The following is a 27,857-nucleotide window of genomic DNA, read 5'->3' as shown; positions in this document are numbered from 1 at the left end:
CCCAAGCTATGCCCACAGAACCGGTAGTAACAAATTTTACATTTCACCACTGAAACTGACCCAAAGACCCAAAAGTTACATTTGTCGTGGTAAGATTCTATATTCTGACATTAGTAAACTTTGCCCCATTTTATTTGCACATTTGTACAATTCATAGAAATATTATGACTGTTGCAAAAATGTGTGCATTACTATTGAAGAAAAACATATGACTAAATAACAGACTGTCTCTCTCTCTTCCCTTTTCTTTTTTTACTAAAGCTTATCTACCGCAACAGCTGTTGTAATTATTTGCATCATAAATAGCAAGTATATAAAGTTGTACCTTCCTTGAGAAGATAACTTATAAGAAATTTATAATTGGAACTGTTCTCCAATTAAATAATTCTAATTCTTCAACCACCTGCCTTTGAAGAGATTAACTGATCAATTGACTACATGTGAATAATAAATGTGCAAGTTATTTAAATGTCAGTATAGTTCCTTGTTAAGTTATTAACCGCTCTGGCTCAATTTAGGATTTCTGCCTAAATGACAAACAAGATCATCTACAGTTCAGTCAACAGAAAGCTATCACTTATTGTTGGAAGGAAATAAAATGACAATTGTTAATTAGTTCTTTCTGATTCTTTGTTACGTTGATGAGGCAGCCAGCGGTGTAAAAAATTCAGAACCAGTCAACCTCACCTATGTAAAGTGACATTTCATTGATTAAAAAATTCAGACTTCCAGTTAATAATCATCTGCTAGAGAGCATCAATCAATTTGACAGTCTCCTTTTACTATAAGCCAGGTACTCCTGACTACAATTCCCACTGAGTAAACTGAGTGTGATTTACTGAAATTATATTAACTATCTAAAGAGTACCTGGTTTGAATCCTAACCCTGACATAAGCATTATCAGAACTTTGCAAAACAATTTAGATGACTGAATATATCATTTAGGGATAGGAATAAGAGATTATTCTTTGCTGGTAGTGGAGATTTTGGTGGTAGTAACCCAGGGGTGAAATGCGCCCGATCCGGTAGCAATGGAGGCGATGGTTCGGAGAACCAGTAGCAAAAATCCCTGCCCCCACCATTGCCCGCACAATCATCAGAGGCTTTTTTTTTAGTTTTTAAAAGCATTTTTTCTACAACCTCTTTGGCCGAAAAAAATGCTTTTAAAAGTTAAAAAAAAAAAAGCCTCTGATGATTGCGTGGCTCAGCTGGGATCATCAGAGGCTTTTAAAAGCATTTTTTTCTACAACCTCTTCAGCTGAAGAGGTTATAGAAAAAATGTTTTTAAAAGGAAAAAAAAGCCTCTGCTGATCAGGAAAGTCAGCTGGGATCGTCAGAGGCTTTAAAAGCATTTTTTTTACAACCTCTTCAGCCGAAGAGGTTGTAGAAAAAATAGTTTTAAAAGTAAAAAAAAAAAAAAAGTTGGCCACGCCCACTCAGTCATATTACAAGCCACACCCACAGAACCGGTAGTAACAAATTTTACATTTCACCACTGTAGTAACCTCTCTCTTCATATTTCATACTTATTACTGAATCCAAGTAATGTCATGTCCATTCAGTTCTTGCTGATGTAATGGGTTACCTTTAGATGTCCCTCCTGGGTGCTGTTCTTTTGTTTTATTGCATTTTGGTTCCTGTGTTTATCTATCAGCATTAGCTAGACCCTGAGGCCAAATGATATCGTTAAAATGGCCATATTTCCTTTTTTCAGAGAAGCAGAACATCTGGAATTCTAGAATACACACAAGGAGAAAAATAGACATTTGCAAAATTTTGCAAAAAAACCCCCAACAACAACACAACACCAAACACACGTTATGAAGTGGGAAAGTACGAAACGCCATCATGATGCGCGCACAGAAATTTCGTAAACAGCGCTTAACAGTTCGGTACGTTTAAGACAGCAATTGCATTTAGAAAATAGTTTTAACTTCAAACGTGCCAAGGGAACCCAGATGAAGTTAGTGAATAGAATGCTTTTTAATAATTGATCATTCTGTAAAATGATGTGGACTGTCACATAAATAATCGAAAGCTGATTCAAGAAAGGTGCTTTTTTAAAAGCAATTGGCCTTTAAGAAAGTCCAGCTGCCTTTAAAAAGAAGGCAACAATGGGACAACTTTGGGCCTGGATGACTGAGAATCTCCATAGACAATGATTCAAGAAACTATTGTAAACTTTTTATAAAAGAAGAAGTTTACATAAGTACAAAGAGTTTAATTTTATATTTTACATCAGAGAGAATAAAACAAGGAATGTTTGCTGGATGTGAAAAGAATTTAGTCATTTTTAATACACTTTATATTGTACTGCAGTTGTATATTTCATGATAGTAGCCCATCATATTCCCTGCTTCTGGTTTGATGCCCATAGAAAATATTTGTATGTAATTAATCCTGACAACCCTTGCCAACAGTGTCTATATGTTTATGTAAGTGCCACTGGATGTACAGGACATGTACTGTATTATTCTATATATGGAGAACTAAATTTGTTTGCAGTATTATGCCAAGGGCAGTTTCTGAGATCACGTACTCTGGATGAATGGAAAAAAAGAGAAAGAGAAGAAAAAAGCATCACCATTCAGATATATCATTTGTTAAGGAACTATATTAACTAAACATCATTACTTAGCGCATACTTAATGGGAGTAGTACACGATTGCTTTACTCAGTGGCAAATATGGGTTAAGAAAAATGGTAAGAAAACCACTCCTTATTTATTGGTGCAGCCGAGTAAGATATCTGTTCCTAGAATCCCTCCTGTGAAATATCTGGCATTTATCATTCAAGGTTACTTCCAAAGCTCTTGTGCAAAATGAATTCTTTATTATTTTATTTACTCTTCCCAATAGCATTTCTGAAGAATTGGCTTTTGATTCTCACCTTTCAAATTGCACACATTAGTGGATAGTGATTCCCTTTGTATATTCTGTAGCAGATAGATTAATCTTACAACAGAACGAATGGAAAGTAAGCATACAGTAATAGGAGGTGCAAGCTGCATGGAACAGAGTGAAAATAATTATACTACAGAGTGTCACAGAAATCTGTAGATGTATGCTATTGGAAAATATTTTTAAAATGCTTTGGTGGAATGATAAAGTGAAAGAGGCTGTGAATGAGATTTATAATCATCTAAAAAAAATTGCTGAAAAAATAGGGATGAAATATGTTGTAAAATACATGTAAGTTTAAAAAAATAAGAGTCAAAGAGAGCAAGAGGCAAATAACATTAAAAGAATTGTTTGAGAAGGTGGTGAAGAGAACTATAATGTGGCTGTTTGATTTGTTTAATATATGAGTTTAAGTCTGCATCTTTACCTGATTGTTGTAAGAAAAGTGTTATTGTTCTCTTATACAAAAGAAAGGTTGCATATTGTATATTTGTTGATTTAGAGAAAGGTATGATAGAATGAATAATGAACAGCATGGTGGCCTAGTGGTGAAGATGCTAGCCTCCCACTTGGAAGGTTGAGAGTTAGATCCTAGATAGCGGCAGTTGTCTCTCTCAGGGAGAAAAGAGAATATATCTGCTGCGAACTCCACATAGGTGTCAGGAAGGGCATCTGGCCAGTATATGTCCAGCTCATCATGACCCCACCCGAATCAAGAGATTACAGGGTCATAACAAGAAAAAAAATGATAGCATGAATAGCCTTGAATTATGGATTGCAAATATGGAATTGAAGGTTGGTTACTGGATGTGAAAAAAACTTTGTGATGTCCCCTTTGTTATACAAGGAAAGCTTGCAGTGATGGTAGAAGTATATTGGCTTGCTTAAGAGTATGCTTCTGCCATCTTTATTATATAGAAGTGAGAGTTAGATATACTAGGAGAAAGATAAACACCAGTTAAGTACAGTGAAAATGGATATTTAAGAAGTAGATATGGTAAAATAAAAGAAAGGGTAAAAAATGAACGGAAACCAAGAGTGGTATGGTCAGAGATAGATTGTAAAGACAACTGGGTCACAAAATATGTGAAGAAAGGTTAACTGGATCAAGAGAACAGAAAGACAAAGCTGTGGCTGAATGAAGTTAACAAAATATATCAGACTTGCGAATTCTAAAGAATAAAATGCAATGTGTGGAGCATTAAATTTTGTAAATATCTCACAAGATTAAAAGATACAGAGAAGTATATTGAAAACTCTAGAGCCGGTATTTTTCAAACTTGGCAACTTTAAGATATATGAACTTCAACTCCCAGAAATCCCCAGCCAGATGACTCAGGAATTCTGGGAGTTGAAGTCCACAGATCTTAAAATTGCCAAATTGAAAAACACTGTTCTAACTATTAACTATTGTTCCTTTTAAAAACTGCGCTGCTGCATGTAAGCTGTGATGTAAACCAGCTTTAGCTATATTTGCTTATTTCATCTTACGGCTTTAATTATTTTGCTTTATAATTTCTTACTTCCTTTCTGCACTTTGCATAGCATTCTTTATGCCAAATGAGAATAGGTGACAAGTACGTATGCAATATGCATATGTAAAGTTGACAAGTGAAGGTTAAAAAAAGAAGTTTACTATCGATCTGAGAAGGAGATACAAGAAATTATTCCCTAGAGAGCAATATACGATATTTAAGGGGAGGGGGCAGTCTTAACTCCCTGTCTTTGTCCTTCAGCAGGAGGCTTATCTATATCTTTCAATCCTACATAATGACAGTTAATGTGATTTATGCTTCCAATACTCTCTTGACAAAGAAAATAGCCTAAACAATACATTTTAAGAAATGAAGGTCATTCTTCTCCTTCCTTCTCTTCCATGTTTTGTGCAAAATTGCAGTGAGCCACAGCCATGGCCTCCTTGAATGCCACAAGCAGATTCTTAGTGCTTGTTCCATCATTAATCCCTACTCCAGGAGGTAATATGTCTCAAGCCATATTATTTCTTAATGATGCGTGACTTGATATATCATCTTTAGCTTGCAGTTCATGGGAGAGTTTTCATACACATAATAAAAGTACTTCTTACCCTCCCCTCAACCTGACAATTTCATCCATGTTAAAACAAGCAAAGGATTTTATCAAATGAAAAGCAAATTGGGTTTTAATACTGTGGAGTGAAAACAATTTAGGATGGAGAAATTCAAATTGTGAGTTCATGAAAGATGATATTTAACTCTTGTGGTTTAGCTCCCACCCATGTTTTTTCTATATATTAATTTATGAGCAGGTTACAACTCATCATAGGAAAAAAATTGTGACCAGGTGCTGCTAAGAGACAACTCAGAGACCTCTCCCTTCTAAAGGTTATTTAATTTGTTTAAATTTATGATGGCTGTCCTGGAATAGATGCTAGTCAAAATCAATTTAAATTTGATATTCCTTTCAGAAGTGAATCTGGCTTCCCCATTGACTTTGCTTATTAGGAGGTCGCCAAAGATGATCACATGACCTTGGAACACAGCAACTGTCATCAATATGAACCAGTTGCCAAGCAGCTGAATTTTGATCACATGATCATGGGGAAAACAGTCATAAGTCACTTTTTTTCAGTGCTGTTGTAATTTTGAATGGTCACTAAATGAACCATTGTAAGTTGAGGACTACCTATATAAATATGAGGATGACACCTGATTGATGCAATAAGGAAGTAGAAGTAAGCCATCTTGACCTCCCTTATCTCCATGATACAGGCCAAATATTTCAGTGGTGGAATTCAAATTTTTTTAGTACTGGTTTTGTGGGCGTGGCTTGGTGGGCGTGGTGTGGCTTGGTTGGCGTGGCAGAGGAAGGATACTGCAAAATCTCTATTCCAACCCCACTCCAGGGATTGGATACTGCAAAATCCCCATTCCCTCCCCACTCCTGGGGGAAGGATATTGCAAAAACTCCATTCCCACTCCACTCTGGGGCCAGCCAGAGGTGGTATTTGCCGGTTCTCCAAACTACTCAAAATTTCCGCTACTGGTTCTCCAGAACCTGTCAGAACCTGATGAATAGCACCCCTGATATGTATGAACCCATGCTTGGTCAGATTTGTTTGTCATATTCTTGTTCCATGCAGGGGTTTCATTTCCTGGAATCGACCTCATAAAGGCAAGACACCATGGGGATTGACTACCAGAAAGAGACTGCTTTGGAAAAATATTTTCCAGGGACCACCCTATTTCATGCTGCCAGTTATGCAGCAGGCCTTGGAGATACTCCATGCCAGAAAGATAAGAATTGCTCCAAATACCCCTTGAAATTGAAATGGAACTTCTTGAATGGAATTTCTGGGTTGATCTTTATAACTAGTAGAGTAATGGTACAGAATCTGTTAAAGGATGAAAATCATCTCCCTCTCCAGATCACCAATCATCTCAGAGACAAAGATAAGGTCCAAGGCATGACCAGTAATATAAACTGGGACCAGGGAACAGAGCCGGTGGTTTCCATGAATTCCCAAGCTTTACTGGAGTCAGTCCCTAGGGAAGACAAGTTGAAATCCCTAGCCACCACTAAATATAGCTGTTGGTGTAGTGACAAATAACCCAATGGAAAACATTAGTGGTAGCTTACATTCCACAATTTCATTTCACAATTTCATTTTAAATGTAGCTGTTAAGTTTGAGTATATTCAGCGCATATGAATGTATTTAATTATGTATATAAATAAAATAAATAAATAAATAAATAAATAAATAAATAAATAAATAAATAAATAAATAAATTTGTTTTCCACCGTAAAGTTCTTTTTTTAATGCAGCAGAGTGATGTGAAAAAGAAAACACATACCCTTAAGGTGACCAGACGTCCCGCTTTTGGCGGGACAGTCCCGCTTTTGAGCAATTTGTCCCGCATCCCGCGGCGTTTTAAAAAAGTCCCGATTTTTCATTCTGCCTCCTGAGTCCCGGCTGCCTCCTGAATCCCCGCTGATGGCTAGAGGGAAAAAAAACTCTTTAAACTCTTGCCGCGGGGCTTCAAAGGGCCGACCTACAGCTGATCAGTGTTAAAAAAAAGAGTAGACCCATGCCTGCAAAAATAGAAAAAACAGCCCCTGTTAACAGCTTCCGCTAGGTTAATTAGCTGCAAAAAGCTGCAAAAAGCTGCAAAAAGTTCCTGGAGCAGATTTTTTTCCCCCTAGCTGAAAACAAAGGCGAAAGCGAAAGTAAAGCTGCAACGTGACAAAATGAGACAGAGAGAGATTTCTTTCTTTTTCTTTTTCCTCACCAAAAAAGGTAGGTACAAAACTGTAAACAATGGGAAATTTTGGGCAAAAGAGGAGAGTTCAAGATTTTAAAACACAAAAGAAAAAAAGCTCTATTTAACTAGGGAATTATAATAATTGAGATACTATTAATAATTGTATATTGTGTTGAAAGCAGAAATGGTTAAGTTGTGGTTTGGAGGAATATATGGGGGAAATTATTTGGTTTATTATTATTGGTAAATATAATTAATTGATTTGTAAGAAATTGGATTGCATGGAAATAATTGGAATATTCATGTTCATATTGATTAATATACAAAAAAGATAGTTATATAACTAATTGATTTATATTAAAATGTTGAATTTGTATTAAACAACTGTATTACATAATTACATAATTAACCAATGTGAGGATGGATATAAAAATAGATGACAATGGGAAAGAGTATAATATAGAATAGAAGGGAAAAATTGAATTTGATTAAGATTAGAGATGAGGATGAAGGGTAATATTGTTTTTTTAAAAAAATAGATGAGGAATAAATATGGCAAAAAGGAAATATAGAAATTGTAAATTTAATTGAAATGACTAAACGCTGTTTAAATTTGTGAACCAGCCAAATATTCTGTTCAAAGAAAATACATTGTATGTTTGTATGTGTGTTTCTAATTATTGCTATTTATTCATATTTGTTCTCTTCTATTCTTTAAAGTTTAACAATTCATTCTTAATCTTAATATCTTTATATTTGCTTGGGGTTGGCTTTCTTCCCTTTCATCTTTTTTATTGTACAGCAATCTTTCTCCTCAAACCTACCACCACTCTCTTTTCTTTCCTTCTTACTTTCTCTTCCCCACACCCTCTTTTTCTCCTCCCTACTTCCTCTTCCTTTCTCCTTCTCCTCCTCTCTTCCTCCCTCTCTTACCCTCACTCCTACTCTAATTTCCATTCCTTCATCCCTCTCTATTGCTGTATCCTTTAATGCATATGGACTACTCAGAGGGCTGAAAAAGTTATTTTTGACTGGTCCTCACACTTTTGACCAGTCCTCGAACTTATGACTGTCCTCACATTTTACATTTTTGCCCTATCTTGTCATCATGGTGAAGAGAAGCAGTTGTGAAATGAGTGACATGGTTGTTAAGAATGCTGCATGGGCATAAATGTGAGGATGGTCATAAGTGTGAGGACCAGTCAAAAGTGCGAGGACCTGTCAGAAATGACTTTTTTCAGCCCTCTGGTTAGTCCTTTTGTGCATATGGACTACTCAGAGGGCTGAAAAAGTTATTTTTGACTGGTCCTCACACTTTTGACCAGTCCTCGAATTTACGACTGTCCTCACATTTTACGTTTTTGCCCTATCTTGTCACCATGGTGAAGAAAAGCAGTTGTGAAATGAGTGACATGGTTGTTAAGAATACTGAACGGGCATAAATGTGAGGATGGTCATAAGTGTGAGGACCAGTCAAAAGTGTGAGGACCTGTCAGAAATGACTTTTCAGCCCTCTGAGTAGTCCCTATACACATAGCCATGGCCACCCGGTCACATGACCAGCTAGCCACGCCCACCCAGTCACATGACCAGCTAGCCACGCCCACCCAGTCACATGACCAGCTAGCCACGCCCACAAAATAAGCCACACCCACAATGTCCCTCTTTACCAATGTTAAAATCTGGTCACCTTACACACCCTCTTTGAATTTTTAAGAACTACTAAGGACTAGATGATTTTTACTATGTCCTGATACATAAAACGATAGAACTCAAAAAAGGTATACTTACCTTTTCACATGGTTATAAATAAGGTCCCACTGGAAGTTGGCAAATGGGCCATTTCTGGCCTATTGAGGGCCTCCAGGGAGCCTCCGGGGGGGGGGGAAGGCCGTTTTCGCCCTCCCCAAGCGCCTAGAAAGGCTCTGGAGGCTGGGGAGAACAAAAAACGGGCCTTCCTGTCCACCGGAAGTTGGCAAATGGGCTGTTTCCGGCCTCCAGGGGGCCTCCAGGGGAGTGGGGAAGGGCGTTTTCATCCCCCCAAGCTCCTAGAAAGGCTCTGGACGCTGGGGAGAGCAAAAAAATGGGCTTACTGTGCCAGGAGCGGGGAGAGTGGGGGGAGCAGGGGGGGGGAACACATAGAATTATGGGTGTGGGCATGAGAGAGAGACAGTATGAGAAAAAAATATTGGAGGCAAAAAGAAAAGAGTTATAAAGCAGGAAAAAAGAATATGTTAGGAAGACTATATGTACAGTATATTCACTACTTTTGATTTTGGCCTCATTTGCTCCTTGATTTTGCCTCATGCATTATGTAGCCTCTAATGCTTTATCCCGAAGGAAATGTTGCCTTTGATGAGAAAAAAATTCCAACCCTTGACCTGGATAATCTAATTTATTCAATTTATCCTTCATCTTTTAAAAATACATATTTAATCTATTGGTGTACCTTTGATATATTATAGCCCAAGGTTCCTACAATGTCCTTTGGAAGAAATCCATTGAACTCTAACACACTATAAGTTGGCTTTGCATTTCATTGGACCTGAAAAATTAGAACTGTGCTGGATAAATGGATGCCATAATGGGCATTTGATGTGAAATAATGTGACTGGCTTTGAAAGAACTATTCTTCAACAAACAGCCTCTGCATCAAAGCAAATATTTTTGCTTTTTAAATAACTAAACTAAAATCTAGTGGGTTGCAGTTTGCATTTAAATTGCAATCCACTAGATTTTAGTTTAGACATTTAAAAAGCAAAAATAATTTGCTTTGATGCACATAAAATTCAACCAAACCCTCATGGAGAAAGTTCACCTCATAGCGACTACATCTCCACAATATAGACTTCTAAGTGGGATTTTGGAACCAATTACAATATTCATCCTCTTTAAAATTATCATTTTTTTCTCTGGCTGCCACAACATAACCCAGGCAAGAGACTGCAGAAGAGTCCCCAAGTTCTGGTAACTTCCCTAAATTCTGTCTGCAGGATTTTCATATTATCATTAATTCTTCATTAACTTCCCTAAGTTCTGTCTGCAGAACATTCACATTATTATTATTATTATTATTATTATTATTATTATTTATTTATTTATTTATTTATTTATTTATTTGATTTGTATACCGCCCTACTCCCGAAGGACTCAGGGCAGTGAACAGCATTAATAATATTTGATCACTGACATTCTCAGACTATAGCAACCTTCTCCAATTTAGCACTTTCTAGTCCTCTCTTACCAACTGCAATTAGGACAAGCTTAACGCATTGTAAGCCGCCCTGAGTCTCCGGAGAAGGGCGGCATATAAATCAAATTTTAAAAAACAAAAACAAAAAACAACAACAAGCAACTTTGTTGCTAAGTGGTTATAAAATGGGGGAAAAAATGTGCCCATGTCCAACTTACAATGACAGTTTGTTGGTTCCGGCTATGGATAAGTGAATATTTATTTATTTTATTTTTATTTTATTTATTTATTTATTTTGCTAAGCATGTAATAGGTAACAGATATAAGTATAAACCTAATTATGAATACATGAAATGGATACATATAAAAGGGAACATTAGGACAGAGACAGTAGACACCCTGGTGTGCTTATGCATGCTCCTTAGAGACCTCTTAGGAATGGGGTGAGGTCAACAGTAGACAGTCTTAGGTTAAAGTTTTGGGGGCTTGGGGAAGAAACCACAGAGTCAAGCAGTGCATTCCAGGCATTAATGACTCTCTTACTGAAGTCATATTTTCTGCAATTAAGTTTAGCGCGATTTACCATACGTTTGTATCTATTGTGTGCTCGTGTATTGTTGTGGTTGAAGTTGAAGTAGTCATTGACAGATAGGATATTGTAGCAGATAATTTTATGTGCTACGCTTAGGTCTGACCAAAGACGTCAAAGTTCTAAATTGTCTAATCCCAAAATTTGAAGTCTGGTGGCATAAGGTATTCTGTTGCGAGCAGAGGACTGGAGGACTCTTCTCTGCAGATGATCATCACTGCAGATGATCCTTACATCATGTGACCACAGATACTGACTTCCTGCTAGATTCCCGATTGACTTTGCTTGTCAAAAACTGCCTATAAAGTTCACAAATGATGATCATGTCATATCACTTAGATCAGAGTTCGAGACTTCTGGATAACAGGATTTTTTTTTAGTATACTAAGATTTAGCATTGGGAGCAAGATGAAACTAGGTAAAGGTAAAGGTTCCCTTGCACATGTGTGCTAGTTGTTCCTGACTCTAGGGGGCGGTGCTCATCTCCGTTTCAAAGCGGAAGGGCCAGCGCTGTCCGAAGACGTCTCCATGGTCATGTGGCCGGCATGACTAAACGCCAAAGGCGCTCATAATACTGTTACCTTCCCACCAAAGGTGGTCCCTATTTTTCTCCCTGCATTTATTATGTGCTTTTGAACTGCTAGGTTGGCAGAAGCTGGGACAAGTAACGGGAGCTCACCCCATTATGCGGCACTAGGGATTCGAACCGCTGAACTGCCTACCTTTCGATCGACAAGCTCAGTGTCGTAGCCACTGAGCCACCACATCCCAAACATTGGGATGGGAGCAAGATGAAACTAGATGGTAGTTTATAGAAAGGTTTCTGATCCTCTAATTCATTACCTTGTCTCAGCTGGCTCGAGTTGGTGGCTCTTACAGTGAGACACATTCATTCGACTGCAGTTACAGTATAAGTGTATAACTCAGAATCAGGCAGTTTAGCATAAAAACTGCCTGTTCCTTTAAAAGAAATAATTAAATTAAAACATTAAAATTATGTTTTCCATGTTATTACTCCCTTGATCATAAAAGCAGTCTTCACAAAGATGAGCAGCTTGGTTTAGTCCTGTATAAAATAGTATAAAATGTAGATCAGTCCATAGAAAATTCTTGGTGACTGTTATGTGATGCTTCAAGCAGCTTAAATATTGATAACATAATCATGCCCTGTGCAAAAGCTTTTGACGCTGGTGTGAACATGTAAGCCTCATGCCAGCATTCGTTTGCTGAGACATGTTATAATATGCAGTGACAATGTTTAATTGTCTGCTTGCTGACCCCAATATTTTCACTTTGCACTGAAACATTCAGTGCCGTCACAGGCAGTTTTTGCTGTAGTTATGAAAACATGAATTAAACATTGGGTTTGACTAATGTGCTTTGATAAAGATTTGATAAAGATTTGAAACATGATCAAGAAAGCCTACTGCTGCCTATGGAGAGAACAGTTAATTTAAACAGTTGAAGCATGGCAAAAAATGATTCAAGGATGCATAGATAGGAAGACTACTGAAATGTCACAGATGATTACAACAAATTATTTTCCTGGTATGTCATTGAACTCCCACCCACTGGTGGTATACAGTTCAAAATGAATTTTCATATTACAGTGTGTGTAAGTACAAATTTTCCCTCTTTTTTAAAAAATTAGAAGGCAACCACCACAACATATATTTTTTTTGTTTTGTTTATTCCTATTTCGCTGAAATGCATAAGTGCACTGATAAAAAGAGGAGTTTTTCCTCGAAAAAAAAAGCAGAATCTTGAGAAGGAGAGAAACATTTAAAAGAGAACATTGAAGGACATGGATGAGTATTTTGCTACAGTCATTGACCAGAACTGAAAAGAAATAAACTTACAATATAATGTCATAACCTTCCGTATGTATTAGAACCCTAATCCTAAACCATACACATATAGATAAGTAAATAAATTTAACATAAAATCTATATTGTAGACATAGAACTCTTAAAACATATAAAGCTCCGCTAAATAATTAAACCTATAAAACATATTATCTATGAAAATGCCTGCTTTGTCATCATCTTACAAATCTTTATAAGGCACATTTAAATAGATCAGAAACAAGGAAAAGACAATAAAACAATTTCATGACGTATAATTTTAGAATAGTAAAATAAGTTAAAATGTAAATGTTGTCTTTCTAAGTTTCTGGTGTGTTTTGTCCATAAGGCACTTGTGCCTTTTTGTATGGCCCCAGAGCAAAATTTTGTGATTTGTTCTGAAATATCAGGAATTGTATTCTTTACTAGTAAATGGAAGTGAGATTTAGTGGTCTGTCCTTTAAATCTTTCAATAATTGGGGTTAGCCTTCGGCATTTGGCTTACTCATGAAGATTACACATTAAAAGAATATGAGCCATCAGTTCTATTTTGCCTTCTCTACGTGGACAGACTCTGTCCAAAAAGGGAACCTTCTTGTATTTGCCTTCGAAAACTGCAGAAAGGGAAACATTAATGCATGTCCTTGAAAAGACGCATGTGTGTTTGTGAAAGGTAAGATTATGTAATTAGCTCACTGGGCCCCTGTTTGGAGCCATCCACCATAGAACATTAACATTAACATTAAGCCCACTGTTTCTAATGTTCCATATCAATGATCTTCATGGCGTCTTCATAATGCAGTTGACTTAAGTATTTAGATGAAAATCCATAGAAAGTACTGTGTTTCCCTGAACACAGGGTCTTATTTTCTTTTGACCCCCAAAATAACCGCTTGGTCTTATTTTCAGGGAGGTCTTATTATTTTTGAGGTGCAGGAGGCGACGAGGGTGATCATCAGCTGTTTGCCCCTGAGGCTGTGCATACGCTTCCAGCCATGTTTCCCAGGACTCTGCACCATGCCGCCAACCTGGCCATGCCACTGAGACCGGATGTCCTGTCGCCACCATTGCCTCCCTGTTCTTTGCTAATGGCTTTTGCGGCATGACAGAAGATAGAGATAGAGTCAAATGCTGCTCAAAAATCAACAGATGCAGAATATAGTTAGGAATGTAATTGCATTATGTATGTTTTAGAGATTGTAACACTGGGCAGTGATCAATTGTTGATCTGTCTGTCTGGAAGCCTGCTTTTTTCAGGGTCAATAAAATTCTCCTCAATAGCCCATGTGGTTAATTTATTATATACATACTTTGTAAAAATGTTGCTAATTATTCTTAGAAGATTAATTGATTTGTTATTGGCTGGGTTATTCCTATCCCCCTTTTACACAGGGATATAACTATAGATATGCAGAATATCAAAATATTGGGCAACTTCTTTCATACTTACACAAAACAATGAGCCAAACACTTTAGGTATGCTAAAAGATTTGCCCTAAATCAGTTGACCACACAAGAGAGACAAAACCCTGAACTTGAATTAGGATTGATTTGAAATATAACATATTTTCTATTAACTAGAAACATTGATCATAGTGAAACCAAAGTCAGTGTATAGGAAAATGATCAAACTGCCAAATGGCAGAGAAGAATCTTTCCTAAAATAAGATGTAATTAAAAAAGATGTGTAAAGATGAAGAAAAGAGGATCATTTTCTCCCAGAGAGCTTTTAGAAATTACTTTAAAACAATTTGATAGAAGTGCATGCGGACCTGAGCTCTTTTCTCTGTGCAATTAAATGCCTACAGTAAAAATCCATTCTTTTGAGGTTAGTAAACCGAGAACCCAGATTGTTGAGGGCAACATGCTGATTCTGTAAACCACTCAGAAATTCTGTAAAGCACTATGGAGCATTATATACTGTAAGTCTAAGTGCTATTGTATTGCTATTATTTTACACCTAAAGACAGAATCTTGCCAAATTGAAGCATATACACTGGGAACTATGAAGGATGGGCTGTCTTCACCCTCTCTCTCACACACACACTATCTGAACTGAGTTGCCTTTTACTCCTCCATAACCCTCTCCCTCTTGGGAATCCAGACCACTACATTCCATCACATCAATTCCCAATGTATTTTAAAAAAGGAGTATTGCCATCAAGTGCCCTATGGGAGAGAATCCCCTCCCCCCCCATAAGTGGTTAATTTTGCTTTTAAAATCCATGTAGACCGTTGGGTCTTTATGGTTTTGTAAATTGTCTGTTAGAAATAATCCAAATATTGCTAAGGTCTTGAGAACAGTAAAAGGTGATTCTCAAGCTGCTAGGGGCAAGGCAACTTCCTCAGAAAATTGAAATGAGAAGAATGATGAGAAACAACTATTTTGGTATTATTCAAATGATCAGCACTCCAAAGTGCAAGTAGAAAGACCCACAGGGTTTCTGCAAAGTTCAGTCCTGTCTCACTTCTCTCACTCTGAATGTTTGCATTTGCAAAAGCTGACTGCTAGACACTGTGCATTGGATTATTTAAAAAAAAACTTTTGATGAAGACTTTTGAGCCTTCTTATCACAAAATGTTGAGAAAACGTAACAGTCATTAGATAAGAGGTGTTCAAGAAATGCAACACCCATGCAAAAATTGGTATACCTAAGAGTATTATGCACAATATTCATCATCACATTTCAAAAATGATGTTGTAGAGTAAGAGAAGATGTATGGAATGGCAGCCCAAATGATAAATGGCTCAGCAATTCCCTCATTAGGAGAACAATTAAGGTCTGGCATTTTTAATTTTGAAATAGGGAAGAAAGAGGCTCATGACAAAGATGTATAGGCTTATATGTAGAATATGTAACTCAAAGATTTAGTTAATAGAACTGAATAGTAGCAGATGTGAATCAGAGAAAGTATTTATTCCCACGTGGGAATATGCTACCTCCAACCCCTGTGATAGTTAACACAGATGTTTTTAAAAGGGAAGCAAATTAATGGAGAATAAGGTTTTGAAAGTCTACTAGACATTTAGAGGTTTTTCAAAGCCTACTAAAGTTACTTTCACCCTCCCCACAAATGATTGGCTTCAGTAGAAATGTTAGCCAGATATCCATAGAAATCTTTAAAAAGAAACAACATATTCACAGAGTATATGAATATATTTGATTCCTGAACATGATGGTTTGATGCTCTCAAAGTTTATACCTAGGAGTCAAAATTGGAGTTTCCTATAAGCATCTTGTTGGCCTTACTGGACTAGATTTATAAAATAAATAATAAAAGCTCTTCTTAAACCCCTTTATGGAAAATCTGAAAACACAGACAATTAACACAAAGATTTAAAAACAAAAAACCACAGCAATTTAAAATACTGAAACAGAAGAATTTCTAATGCATCAATTGCTCCTTGAAAGCAAGGAGATACTCTGGATCTGATTCTGGAACTTCACTCCCTGGATAAATTCAAGGATAGCTTTGGAAGCACTCTAAGGAAAAAAACAACTCCCCTTTAGGAAAATATATTTGCTTGGGAAATAAATGTGTTGTGTCCTTTTGGTAACCTGATTTTTTTTTTCAGTCATGAAAAATCATTATAGCTATAGTTGTGCGGTCTATGGTTTGTTTTCAGCATTAAAATTGTATAGGCGATTCACAAGTTGTCATGGTAGAAGACCCTTTGAAAAAAAAAAATCTCCTGAGGAGCTTCCACATGACAGCTACTTGGCAAATGAAAATAAATTGCCCTCTGCTGTTGAATGGAATTATAATGAGGCAAAGCTGACATGGTGTAACACTGGAAAACCAAGAACCCTCTGTTAATAACCTAGAAGATGCTGAAAGTTTGTTTCAAAGCCTTACATGAGACAGATTTGAGAAACTGAACACATAAAATTTTAGGCTGACATCATTTAAGACAAATATGAGTAGACTTCAGGCTGGGAAAATTCATTTTTGATTGCATTGGTAACTGGAAATCCACTTCCTAGACCTAAATTGTGGCTCAGAAGTGAGACCGAGGCTAGATATAAAGTAGTGTGTCTCACATGAAGCCAATTGTCTTTTGTACCTACTCAGTCTCTTGGTGGGGTAATCTATATCTTAGCGTATATCAAGAATCCTGTCAGTTTCCATCAGGCATGTGGAATTTCAATAGAGGGAAATATATATAGCACAGAGTTGAATTGTGGAGTTCTTGGTGTGCTCTGAATTTGGTGGTTTACACATTGCTGAAATACTGTAAGTCTCCCAACGGATGTCACTATTCACTCTCTAGTTGGGACAGCTGGGAGTTGTTTATCAACATCTGAAGGGCCAAATATTTCCCCTATAAAAAGAGGGAAGACTTTCTGTTGTTTCCACTGTTAATGATAAGAAATTGCAAATCTTAGCTAATCTAATGTCAATTATTTGCAGAATTCTACAGTTAGATCCCAATCTGCCTATATCTATCTGAAGACTAATAGAATATGTTGATGAAGATTCTCAGCCATCCAGGTAGAATTGTCTGGAAGTAGAATCATGGCAACTGGACTTCTTGTTGGTTCAAAATGTTTGGCAAATAGCTTCTTCAGCCTGAGCAAGTTGGTTAGAGGGATATATATCTTCCAGGAAGGTTTCATTTATCACTCAATCAGGATTGGCTCACTAAATGAGTAGGCAAAGCGGCGTTGGGATGTAGTAGAGAATTTGAGCATTTGGTACATACAGGAAGATAAAATCAAAGATGTGCAATTAAGTAGTGCTTTGATAATCAAAACTGATTTCGCTGTGTCTGCTGGCTAATAGTGAAATTTGCTACATTAGAATGGAAATTCCATGCCAGGTTGAATTAACACAACACAAATGTGTTTTAGAAAGGATCAGTGTTCTAATACTTTTGTGTTAGGTCTCCTGCATTTTATATTTTGTGCTCCAAATCTAAGTATTTAAAACCAAATTTTTTAAGGTCATTGATTTCAACAAGGGAGTTAAGCATATTCTTAGAAATAAACCATGTTGAAATGAGTAGGAAGTTAAAAGAAAAGGACAGATTTTTCTCTGTGGCTATTTTTTAAAATATTAAACTCTGAAAGAACACCGAAATACTGTTAACATTAGATTAATTTTACCTGTGCATAATGTAGAATGGAATATGAAGTGTAACTTCTGGCGCAAGCAGAAATCTGTTTAAATGGGATGTCTGATCTAATCAGATTGACCTAATCACAAGCAAGTCTGAAATTCATCACCCATTAAAAAATTTAGGATGGTGGCTTTAATTAAAATTTCAATATGGGATTTTAGTTGATTGTAATATATATATAGGAGAACCTTGCCCAACTAGCTGCTTTCAAGATATATTGGTCTACAGACTAAAAGCTCTTAACCAGATTCACCTATAGTTCGCCACATATGGATGAGTAGATAGAAAAGGTAGAAATGTTTTCCTTTAAGGATTGTATGATGGATATTGAATAAAATATATGCACATCTACTTTTAAATTTGTGCCTTTAAAAGCTACAGGAGATCCATAGGGGCAGCAAGTCTTATTGATTTTTCTTTGATATATGATATAATTCTTTGAGAATTATGGAGGGAAAAGGTCATTGGAGGGTAAGTGCATTAATCCTGCAAGTGGCTTAATGTACTTAGATTCCATGGATGTTTTCACCAATAATATTTGGGTATTGCTAAAATTTTTGAGGGTTCAGATATTACAAAAATAGGATCGGGGGTGGTATATGACCTGCAGACTGAGGGTTGCATATTCCTGCCCTAATAGTTGAAGAGGATCGAAGGAACAAAAGAAACGATCCTTTCCCATAATAAAACAATCTTACGGAGCGCTAGCTAGATTAACAAAAAGCTTTATTTTTCTCTATGTGATATCGTTAACTAAGAGACCTTACCAAATGAAAATTTCTCCAGGAGGAAAAAAGGGGACCAAGAGGAAAAATAGTTATAGCCATATTGTAGGACAGTGTTTCTCAACCTTGGTGACTCTTAGGATGTTGGCTGGGGAATTCTGGGAGTTGAACTCCACACATCTTAAGAGTTGGAAAGATAGATAAACCATAGGCATCAAACTCACGGCGTCACGTTGCTGTCATGTGAAGTTTCGTGACATTTTTCCCATTCGGGGAGCTGAGATGGGCGTGGCCTGTGCATGATGCATCCGGCCCGCAGTTTGATACCCCTGAAATTAAACACTACTGAAGAGACACTCTTGCTCTTTTTACTGATCCTCCCTTACTGATTAAAGAGCTCTTATATGCTTTATATTTAATAGGACAACTTTTAATGCACAAGAGCAGCCATAAAGCATTTTTCTGCAAACCAGTTGCAAAGTCTTGTAAAAAAAGAAAAGAAAAAGAATGTGACCTGAAATAGTTGGATGACTGCAGGGTAAAAGATACAATCATGAACCTTTCTCATGGAAAGATGAGTTCGTGTTCAAATTATCAGAGGGGGACGTTTCCCATGTAATCTCATGTTCTACCTTCTGCTTTCACAATGATGGGCAATTGCAGGTTCGGGCATTGTTGTCATAGAGACTGTAATTTTGGCTCCCTAAAGAAACACAGAACTTGTGCCGCATTCAGAAGATTGTGGGTGAATTGCTTGAGTTCTTTCAGGAAGAAATGAGGAAGCTTTAAAAAAATTTTTTAAAAAAACTTCAGCTGTGTATAGTGTTATTAGAGCTCGAAACTGCTAAAATTAAGGACAGGATCATATTTAAATTAAATTGAACACATTTTATTGAGTTTTTCATTCTCTGAGAACCAAATAGAGACAAAGTGTGCTACTTGATGCAGACCAAATCTGATCCCAATGAAATAATCTGAATTATAATTAAGTAGGCAGTGGCCTACAGAGAAACACAAGCAGAGGTAGGAATTGTAATTCAATAAGAAGCGGATAGCATTCCAGGGAAGGATCTTAGAAGAAGTTGAGAAAGAGATCTATCTGGTCAAGATCCCTGGAGGATTGCAGGCCTCTCCACTCTAGTTATACAGAATAAATGGGAGAAAGTGGTCTGAGCTTATCACAGCGCCAGCGCTCTGCCAGGTGCTTATTGAAATGCAATAATAAACAGATTGTTTGGCTGCCAATAGCTGGCCCTGTGGGCATTCTTTGAAGGAATCTCAACACCCATTGATACTGGATGGACCAGATGTTTCTCCTTCTTTATCAGGTGGGCTGGTGAAAACATCACTCTGAGTTATTGCTGATCTGGGCTTAATGTTGTGCCAAGGCCTCGCAACATTGAGCCCAGTGGGCATCTTAACTGCCGCAGGGGGATACTTTTGGTGTCACTGCTTCCTTCTCAGTTCCCTGCTATTTGCCTCAGAGGCGCAGCTGGTAAAATACTGGGTTAAATGTATTATTTAAGCAACATAATGTGCTTCTATATTTTCTGCATTTTAAGGGATTTGTTTATACATTTTTTATACAGTTCCCCCCCAAAATCCTCTCAGTAATGTACAATACATGCATGAAACAATAGCGTAAAATGTACACAACAGATATAAAAATAAATAAATAATAAATGAATGCAACAAAACATCCAAGGTGCAGGATCAATTGAAATAATCACCCCCATAGAAACAATTTCAAACCAGTGAGGAAAAACCAATGCCAATAATTCATACTCTCATATTCTCAGGATTTTCAGATGCTGTTTCTACATGGTCTTGGGGGTGGAAAGGAGCATCTTCTACTGAACCATATGGATTTGTGAACAGAATTATGTATATGGAAGCATTTGGGTATAAGTCACCAAAATGTTTTAGATTATACAGGTAGTTCTTGATTTACAACTACAATTGAGGCAACATTTCTCTTGCTAAGTGAGAGATTTGTTAAGTGAGTTTGACCCATTTTATGACCTTCCTTACCAGAGTTGTTAAGTGAATCACTTCAGTCCTTAATAACATGATTGTTAAGTGAATCTGATTTCTCCATTGACTTTGCTTATCAGAAGGTCGCGAAAAATGATCACATAACCCCAAGACTTTGCAATTGTCATAAATATGAGCCAAGCATCTGAATTTTGATCATGTGACCATGGGGATGATGCAATGGTTGTAAGTATGAAAAAAGGTCACAAATCACTTTTTTCAGTGCCGTTGTAACTTTGGTCACTAAATCAGAGGTGGGTTTCAGGAGGCTCTGACCAGTTCTGGAGAACTGGTAGCGGAAATTTTGAGTAGTTTGGAGAACCGGTAAATACCACCTCTGACTGGCCCCACCCCCATCTAGTCCCTGCCTTCCAAGTCCCAGCTGATCAGGAGGAAATGGGGATTTTGCAGTAACCTTCCCTTGGAGTGAGGTGGGAATGGAGATTTTACAGTATCCTTCCCCTGCCATGCCCACCAAGCCATGCCCACCAAGCCACACCCACAGAACCGGTAGTAAAAATTTTTGAAACCCACCACTGCACTAAATGAACTGTTGTTAAGTCGAGGACTACCTGTACACAAATGCTTTAGAAAGTGAGAGCAATTAAACAGACCATACAGACAAAAAACAGACTTCAATGAGAAAAAGAAAAAATAGGCATAGGAGTTCTATCCTTCTCAAAATCTTGAAAGGCACATACTCTGCACCGCAATTCTAAGCCTACCTCCATATTCTACTGTTGTCTTAACCTCTAACAGTGTAGCATAGATTTGAGAATTTAGATACTTGGGTCATTATCATGATGACTGTCAATGTTCTAAGAAACCTCTCTCCAATATATGAGAATGTATCGACACAGCCGACCCTCTGTTTAATGCTCTGTACATTCATTTGCAGGCTAAGCAATAAGAGGAAGAAGACAGATAGTTAGAAGAAAGCTCTTCCAGATGGCAGGATGGCAAAGTAGAGAGCACAAAAGGAATGGTAATTATGGGCTGGGGGGGTGGGGATGGAGAGATCGTTCAGAAAGATGGAAGAATGTTTGATTTTGCATAAGCACAGATGTACCATAAAGAGCAGGGCTATTACGGAACTTATGACTGAAAACAAAAAAGCTTTGTTTCCATCGAGAATCACCAGAAGATAGAAATAAAGCCTGGGCACATTTGCCAGGCATTTTACAGATCCCTTCATGCTGCAGAAAATTCACCTGAGGACACAGCTGGAGAACATATAGATGATTTGCAAATGCCGTTAATGAGATCTGTTGTGTTTCTAGATGGATGAATCCACAGAAGAACGAAATAGAAAGGGCAGTTGGGGAAAAGGGCACTAATGGAGGCTTTACTCACCATTCCAGAAGATTTAAGATAGATACGTTAAGGTAGAAGTTATGTAAAACAATGAATTCCTTTGTTGTGGTGCCTGGTTATTACTTACAACAATTGAAAGACCCAGTTCAGCCTAAAATATTTGCTACATAACGTATCACAGAGAGAGAAAAGCAGCAAAAAATAAAACCCAGAAGAAATCAGATAGTGAAAGGGGCCATGGGCCCTTTTGTCTAAACACCTGAGGTGAAATTCAGCCACTTCTATCCTGCTCAGGCAAACCAGTAGTGGCGGCTGTGGGAGGCTCTGCCCACTCACGCTGACGTCATGACGTCGCTTTTTTGTGATGATTTTAAGCCTTCTGCACATTCGCAGAAGGCTTTGCACATGCACGTGCACATTTGTGAACCGGTAGGGAAGGTAAGTGAATTTCACCCCTGCTAAACACATATCAATAAGGCAATAGTAGAATTTACCTAATGGATAAATTCTATCCATCTCAATAATTTGATAGACTTCAGAAGATTGGTACCGTCTAATTGACAACATTCTACTGTTATACTGATAAACTCATAGCTATTCCAAATACAAGAAATGATAAGGCCTGGGAAACAGGGACTGGATCTAGTTGCATAAATATTTTTGTCCTTTGATAACAAACTTAAAATAATATTAATTTTGCTATGTTCATTTCTTATTGGCAGAGACATGTTTTTCATTGGATTCATCTCACTGTAGATCAAAGGGAGTTTGTTTTCCTGTCGTTGGTTCAAAAAGATTTGGGACATCTAAACTGATTATTCCAAAGGTCACTTATATCTATAGCTTATAGCACTTGGAGGCTTATAGCACTTGGAGGCTCCAACTGGTCCAGAATGCGGCCGCGCGGGTGATTATGGGGGTGACATGGGGCACCCATGTAACACCTCTCCTGCGTGAGCTGCACTGGCTCCCGGTAGTCTTCTGGGTGTGATTCAAGGTGTTGGTTACCATCTTTAAAGCGCTCCATGACTTAGGACCGGGGTATATACGAGATCGCCTTCTGCCGCTGATAGCCTCCCACTGGCCAATACGCTCCCACAGAGAGGGGCTCTTCAGGGTGCCGTCGGCCAAACAATGTCAACTGGCGGCACCCAGGGGGAGAGCCTTCTCTGTGGGGGCATCAGCCCTCTGGAATGAGATGCCGCTAGAGGTTCATATGATCCCCGACCTGCATACCTTTCGCCGCACCCTGAAGATTCTTTTATTCCAACAAGCCGGGCTGGCCTAATAGGAATTTTTAAATTGGGTGTTTGTTAGTTTTTAATTTCGTGGGCCAAATTTTATATATTTGTTTTTAAATTGTTCTTAAATTTTGTGGTTTATATGTGTTTTAATATGGCTGTATGAGTCCTTTGGGAGAAGGGTGGTATAGAAGTTCAATAAAATCTAAATCTAAATCTAATATCATTTATGACTTTTGCCTGTATCTTGTAATTTTGGAGTTTTGTAGGTCCTGTAGATGAACCATGTCATTTAAAGGGGGCATTTCAGAGGAAGCAGAAGCAACAGAATTGGAAAGGTTGAGTAAGAAACACTAAGTAAACTACCGAGAAATCATCTGAAGAAAATCAACTTCAGAGTTTTAAAAACTACTTCAGTATAGGCCAGGGGTGTCAAACTCGATTTCATTGCAGGCCTCATCAGCATTGTGGTTGTCCTCAGGGAGCCGGGGTGGGGTGGGGATGCGTGGCCAGAGTGGTCATGGCCGACTGGGCATGGCTCAGGAGGCGTGGCCATCTCAACATTGCTCGTGTGGGCCGGGCAGTGTTGGGGAGGGAATCCAGGGGTCTCCGCCAGGTGGGGCGGTGGGCAGGAAGCTCATGCCATAGGATGAGGCAAGGAGAAGCAATGCAGGGGGTGGGGTGAGGGTGCAATGCACATGCCCAGGGGGCAGGCCCAAGGCAGCACTGCGGATCTAAGGCAGCCCGTGATCTGGCTTGGATGGCCATCAGCGGATTAGCTGTCACTGAGGCATCACAGACCAGTCCTTTGCTGTTTCCAGGATGGCCCCGCGAGCTGGATCTAACCATCTTGTGGGCCGGATGTGGCCCACGGGCCTTGAGTTTGACACCCCTGGTATAGGCCATTCTCAATTTATAGGGTTGCCAGGTCTGCTTCCAAAAAATAGCGGACAAGCGGGGGGGGGGGGTTTAAGTAGTAAAAAAATAAAAAAAATTTTTACAATTAAATTATATATTTTCTTACAAACATTTTAACACGTATTAAAATAATCACTTCAAAACTTTACTTAAAATTCAAAACATCAAATATATTATAATAATATGTAAAATATTAAATTACATTTTACTTTGCTGTCGTGTGTATTTTTTATTTGACTGAGCAGCTTTGATCAATTCTTTGTGTTTAAGGAATAATTCTTTAATTTCAGTACAACGTTGATAAATATTAAAAAATATACAAAGTTCACTTCGAACTGATGGTACAAGCAGTCGGTTACGTTCGTCAGTCACCAAATTTCCCATGATGCTGAAAATTCATTCAACGTTTGCATTTGATACCGGAATTGATGCACAGTACTGGAACAGTTTCAGTAAACTCGGAGCTGGCTCTTTCTTGAAAAAGTATGTCCACTTATCAAGGGATGAATCGCCCTGCAGATGAACATAAACTTCTTCTAAGGCAGAAATTTCATCAAAGAGTGTGTTGGGTGGAAGTTCTTCTCGCCATGGTGATAATAACCAGATGTTCGTCATTTCTTCTAAAGTTGGAGGATTATTGCGATCAATTAGATTGAAACAACTTAGCGTCTCATATACTGAATCGGTGAAATTATACCACTTTTCTAGGTACGCAATGGCTCTTTGATACACGTTGATGGCTTCTTTCTTGAACTTTTGCACGGCATTCTCAGGCAAATGTTTTTTACGTAAGGCAAATAAAACTTTCATTCCAAAAAACTGCTCATCGTATTTGTTTTGCAAAGAATCACACAGCTTACACATGATAATGTGAAGATCACATGCAAGAATTTTCTTGCTTTCCAGCTTCAGTAGGGTGTCTTGCATTATTGACATGAAGAAGTGCATGAAATATAAATACAATTCTGAAATTGTTGGTTCATCGTCCTTTGCAAGTTCATTTTCCTGATCCGAAATAAGGTTCCAGATAACCTTATGGCACTCATCAGATCCAAGAGAAATAAAATACGATTTTAGAGATATCCAGTTTAAAAGAAGTCTTTCGACTGCTTTAAACAAACTTAACCAACGTGTTGGAACATGGTGCAAAACTTCATGGAATTCTGACTCGCAAAACTCAAAAAATGATTTCAACTCTTCTCGTTTCTTTGCAGAATTTGAAAATTCAGCAAAAACCTTCAGCACTACATTTTCGATATCAAAAGATAACTGCTTTAATGCATTTTTTGTGCTGTTGTATAAAATGTGATTATTGCAATGAGCATTTGATCTTTGTCTCATTCTAACTTATAAAAAAAAAAGACAAAACACAATTCTCCTATCCTTATTCTCTTAGACTGTACAGCTTTAGATTACGTACCATTTCATCATAAAGCTTTTGAATAAAAAAAATGTCCACTATTTTGTGAAAAAAAATAGTGAACATAATGTGAAAAAAGTGGACTGTCTGCTCAAATAGTGGACACCTGGCAACCCTATACAGTGACAATTTACGATGATTTGTTCAGCAAAGGAAAGGACTTCTGAACCATGCTTGAAGTTTCAGCAATTCCATGGTCACAAAAACAACATTCGGGTACTTATGACTACAGGGACATGGCATCTCCTTCCATCTATGCCCTTTTGGTTTCCAGCTGTCCTTCTGTTTCACCACCCTAGGTGACCTTCCCCTGCTGCCAATGAGCTGTATGGAGCTGCCTTTGTGTGGTGGAAAAAAGAAGCAGCAGCACACGGTAGCTTAAAGGTGTTGTGTCAAAACACCCCTTTGTGCTAACTAGGAGCTCTTTGCAAAGTTTGGCAAGGCTGAGGTTGGCTTTGTGCTGTGAAAAAAAAAAGTGGGGTGGGGTGGGGAAATTGTGTTTTCATCTCCCCCCCCCAAGCACAAAGACAGCCCTATATAGCCCAGGAGCAAATCACAATGGGGCATTTTGGTGCACCTTGGTTCCTTTAAGTGGCTTTATGCTTTTTTTTTTCCTCACTGCAGGTGGAGGAAATTGAAGGCAGTTCCTTATGTTACTGAGGCTTGGCAGGGACCAAGCCCAGAATGGCTTGGATAGGTTAGGGTTAGGGTTAGGGTTACTGGGACTGCAGTCACTAAGTGATGCAGTCGTGACATCTGGCTTTATGACTACATTACTAGGAAATAAAGCAAGGGACAATATCTCCCATTTAAACTTCCAACTTTGATTTACTAATGAAATATTTTAAAGGCGTACTATTCTCCCATGAATTTTGCACTTATTGGCCATTTCGAAGAATATTTAACATCAAATGATAATACTCTCCTTATTGGTGAAAATATTAATTAGAAATTGAAATGCTACATCACAACTTTTGCAATATTTCTTGATTAAAATGAATGGGATTATTAAAATGATTTTACATTTCTCCAAACATGTGAAGGATTTATACAGATATCAAAAAATCATCAATACTTGTACAAGTAATTGTTTTATAATTAGAAAAGTATGCTGCACTTTGCAGCACTGGATTGTTGACTTACGTTTTTTATAAAAAGTAATTCTAAATTGTTCTTCTCTAGAGAGACACAGAAGTAATTCAAGCCATTTTGTCAAATGTGCTGAAACTATTTCGTGTAGACTTATACATTTCCAAGTGGCATTTTTTTTACAAAAAAAATCTCTATCACTTTTTCATTTACACATTTGTTATTGTATTTTTACATTATCATCTTGTCAGATTAGATTAAGCTGTTCAGTATTATGCAAAATATATTGTGCAATCAATATTACCTATCTCTATATCTATCATCTATCTATCTATCTGTTATCTATCATCATCATCTTCTGTTGTTTAATAACGCAAGGAAAAAAAACACTAAGTATTTTCTCTATTTCTGGCCATAATCAACCACTTTACAGAACCCCTTTGTGCAGCATAGAAATCAAAGGAAGAACAGTGTCCTGCCTCACTCTTCACATATTTCTAATATCAAATCTAAATATAACAATATTCACATCTCCATATATATATCCAACTTATTTATTTACTTAATAGATTGATGTCCCCCTTTTTTACATTCAGGAACTCTAAGTAGTATACATAACACTTCAACCACAATTCTGTGAAGTAGTCTGGACTGAAAGAATATGCAGTCTAGTGTGTTTTTGTGGGTGAAGATGGATTAGAAGCCAGGTCTCTGGTATCAATCCAGCACTTTGGCCCCTATGCTTCAATTTATGCAGCAATTTACATGAAGATTTATAATTTATAAATTAAAATTGGCATATAATTTATATTTGTTTATTTATGTGTATCCCACCTTTATAATTTTCACAAATAACTCAAGATGGTGAACATATAATGGTGCAAGCATAAAAAAATAAGCTAGTTTACTCTTGCCATAATCTCTCAGATCAATAGAGATTCAACCCAAATCATATGTTCAAATGCTGCAGTCAGAGGTTTAAGCCATTAGTACTCTGGAAAAACTTATCTGGAATACATATTTTACTGGTTTCTGTAACACAAAGTTGTAAAGTTTCTAATCCCATCCCAATAAATAAAAAATATTTATTGAATGTGGAAAGCTTACTCTTATATTCATCTGTAAGCAGGGTAAATTGTGAGCCCTTGCTTCTCTTTCTGCTGGTATAGTCCTCAGTGCAGCTTGAGATTGTTTTCCCCAAGCCAATGAAGACACAAGACATTGC

General features: G+C 37.5%; 1 long non-coding RNA gene across 1 annotated transcript; it reads right to left on the bottom strand.

Annotated features, from left to right (window-relative positions):
• Nucleotides 1-1,502: 1,502 nt before the first annotated feature.
• Nucleotides 1,503-27,857, bottom strand: LOC117670080 (uncharacterized). The gene is made up of 2 exons (XR_004592576.2): nt 27,740-27,857; nt 1,503-1,736 (listed from the first exon to the last, which is right to left on the bottom strand). It is a non-coding gene; the product is annotated as an uncharacterized LOC117670080 (long non-coding RNA).

Source organism: Pantherophis guttatus, chromosome 1 (assembly GCF_059756535.1).
Source record: "Pantherophis guttatus breed Tessera chromosome 1, ASM5975653v1, whole genome shotgun sequence".
In the NCBI taxonomy this organism is placed as follows: Eukaryota; Metazoa; Chordata; class Lepidosauria; order Squamata; family Colubridae; genus Pantherophis; species Pantherophis guttatus.
This window is presented reverse-complemented; position numbering and strand designations above follow the sequence as displayed.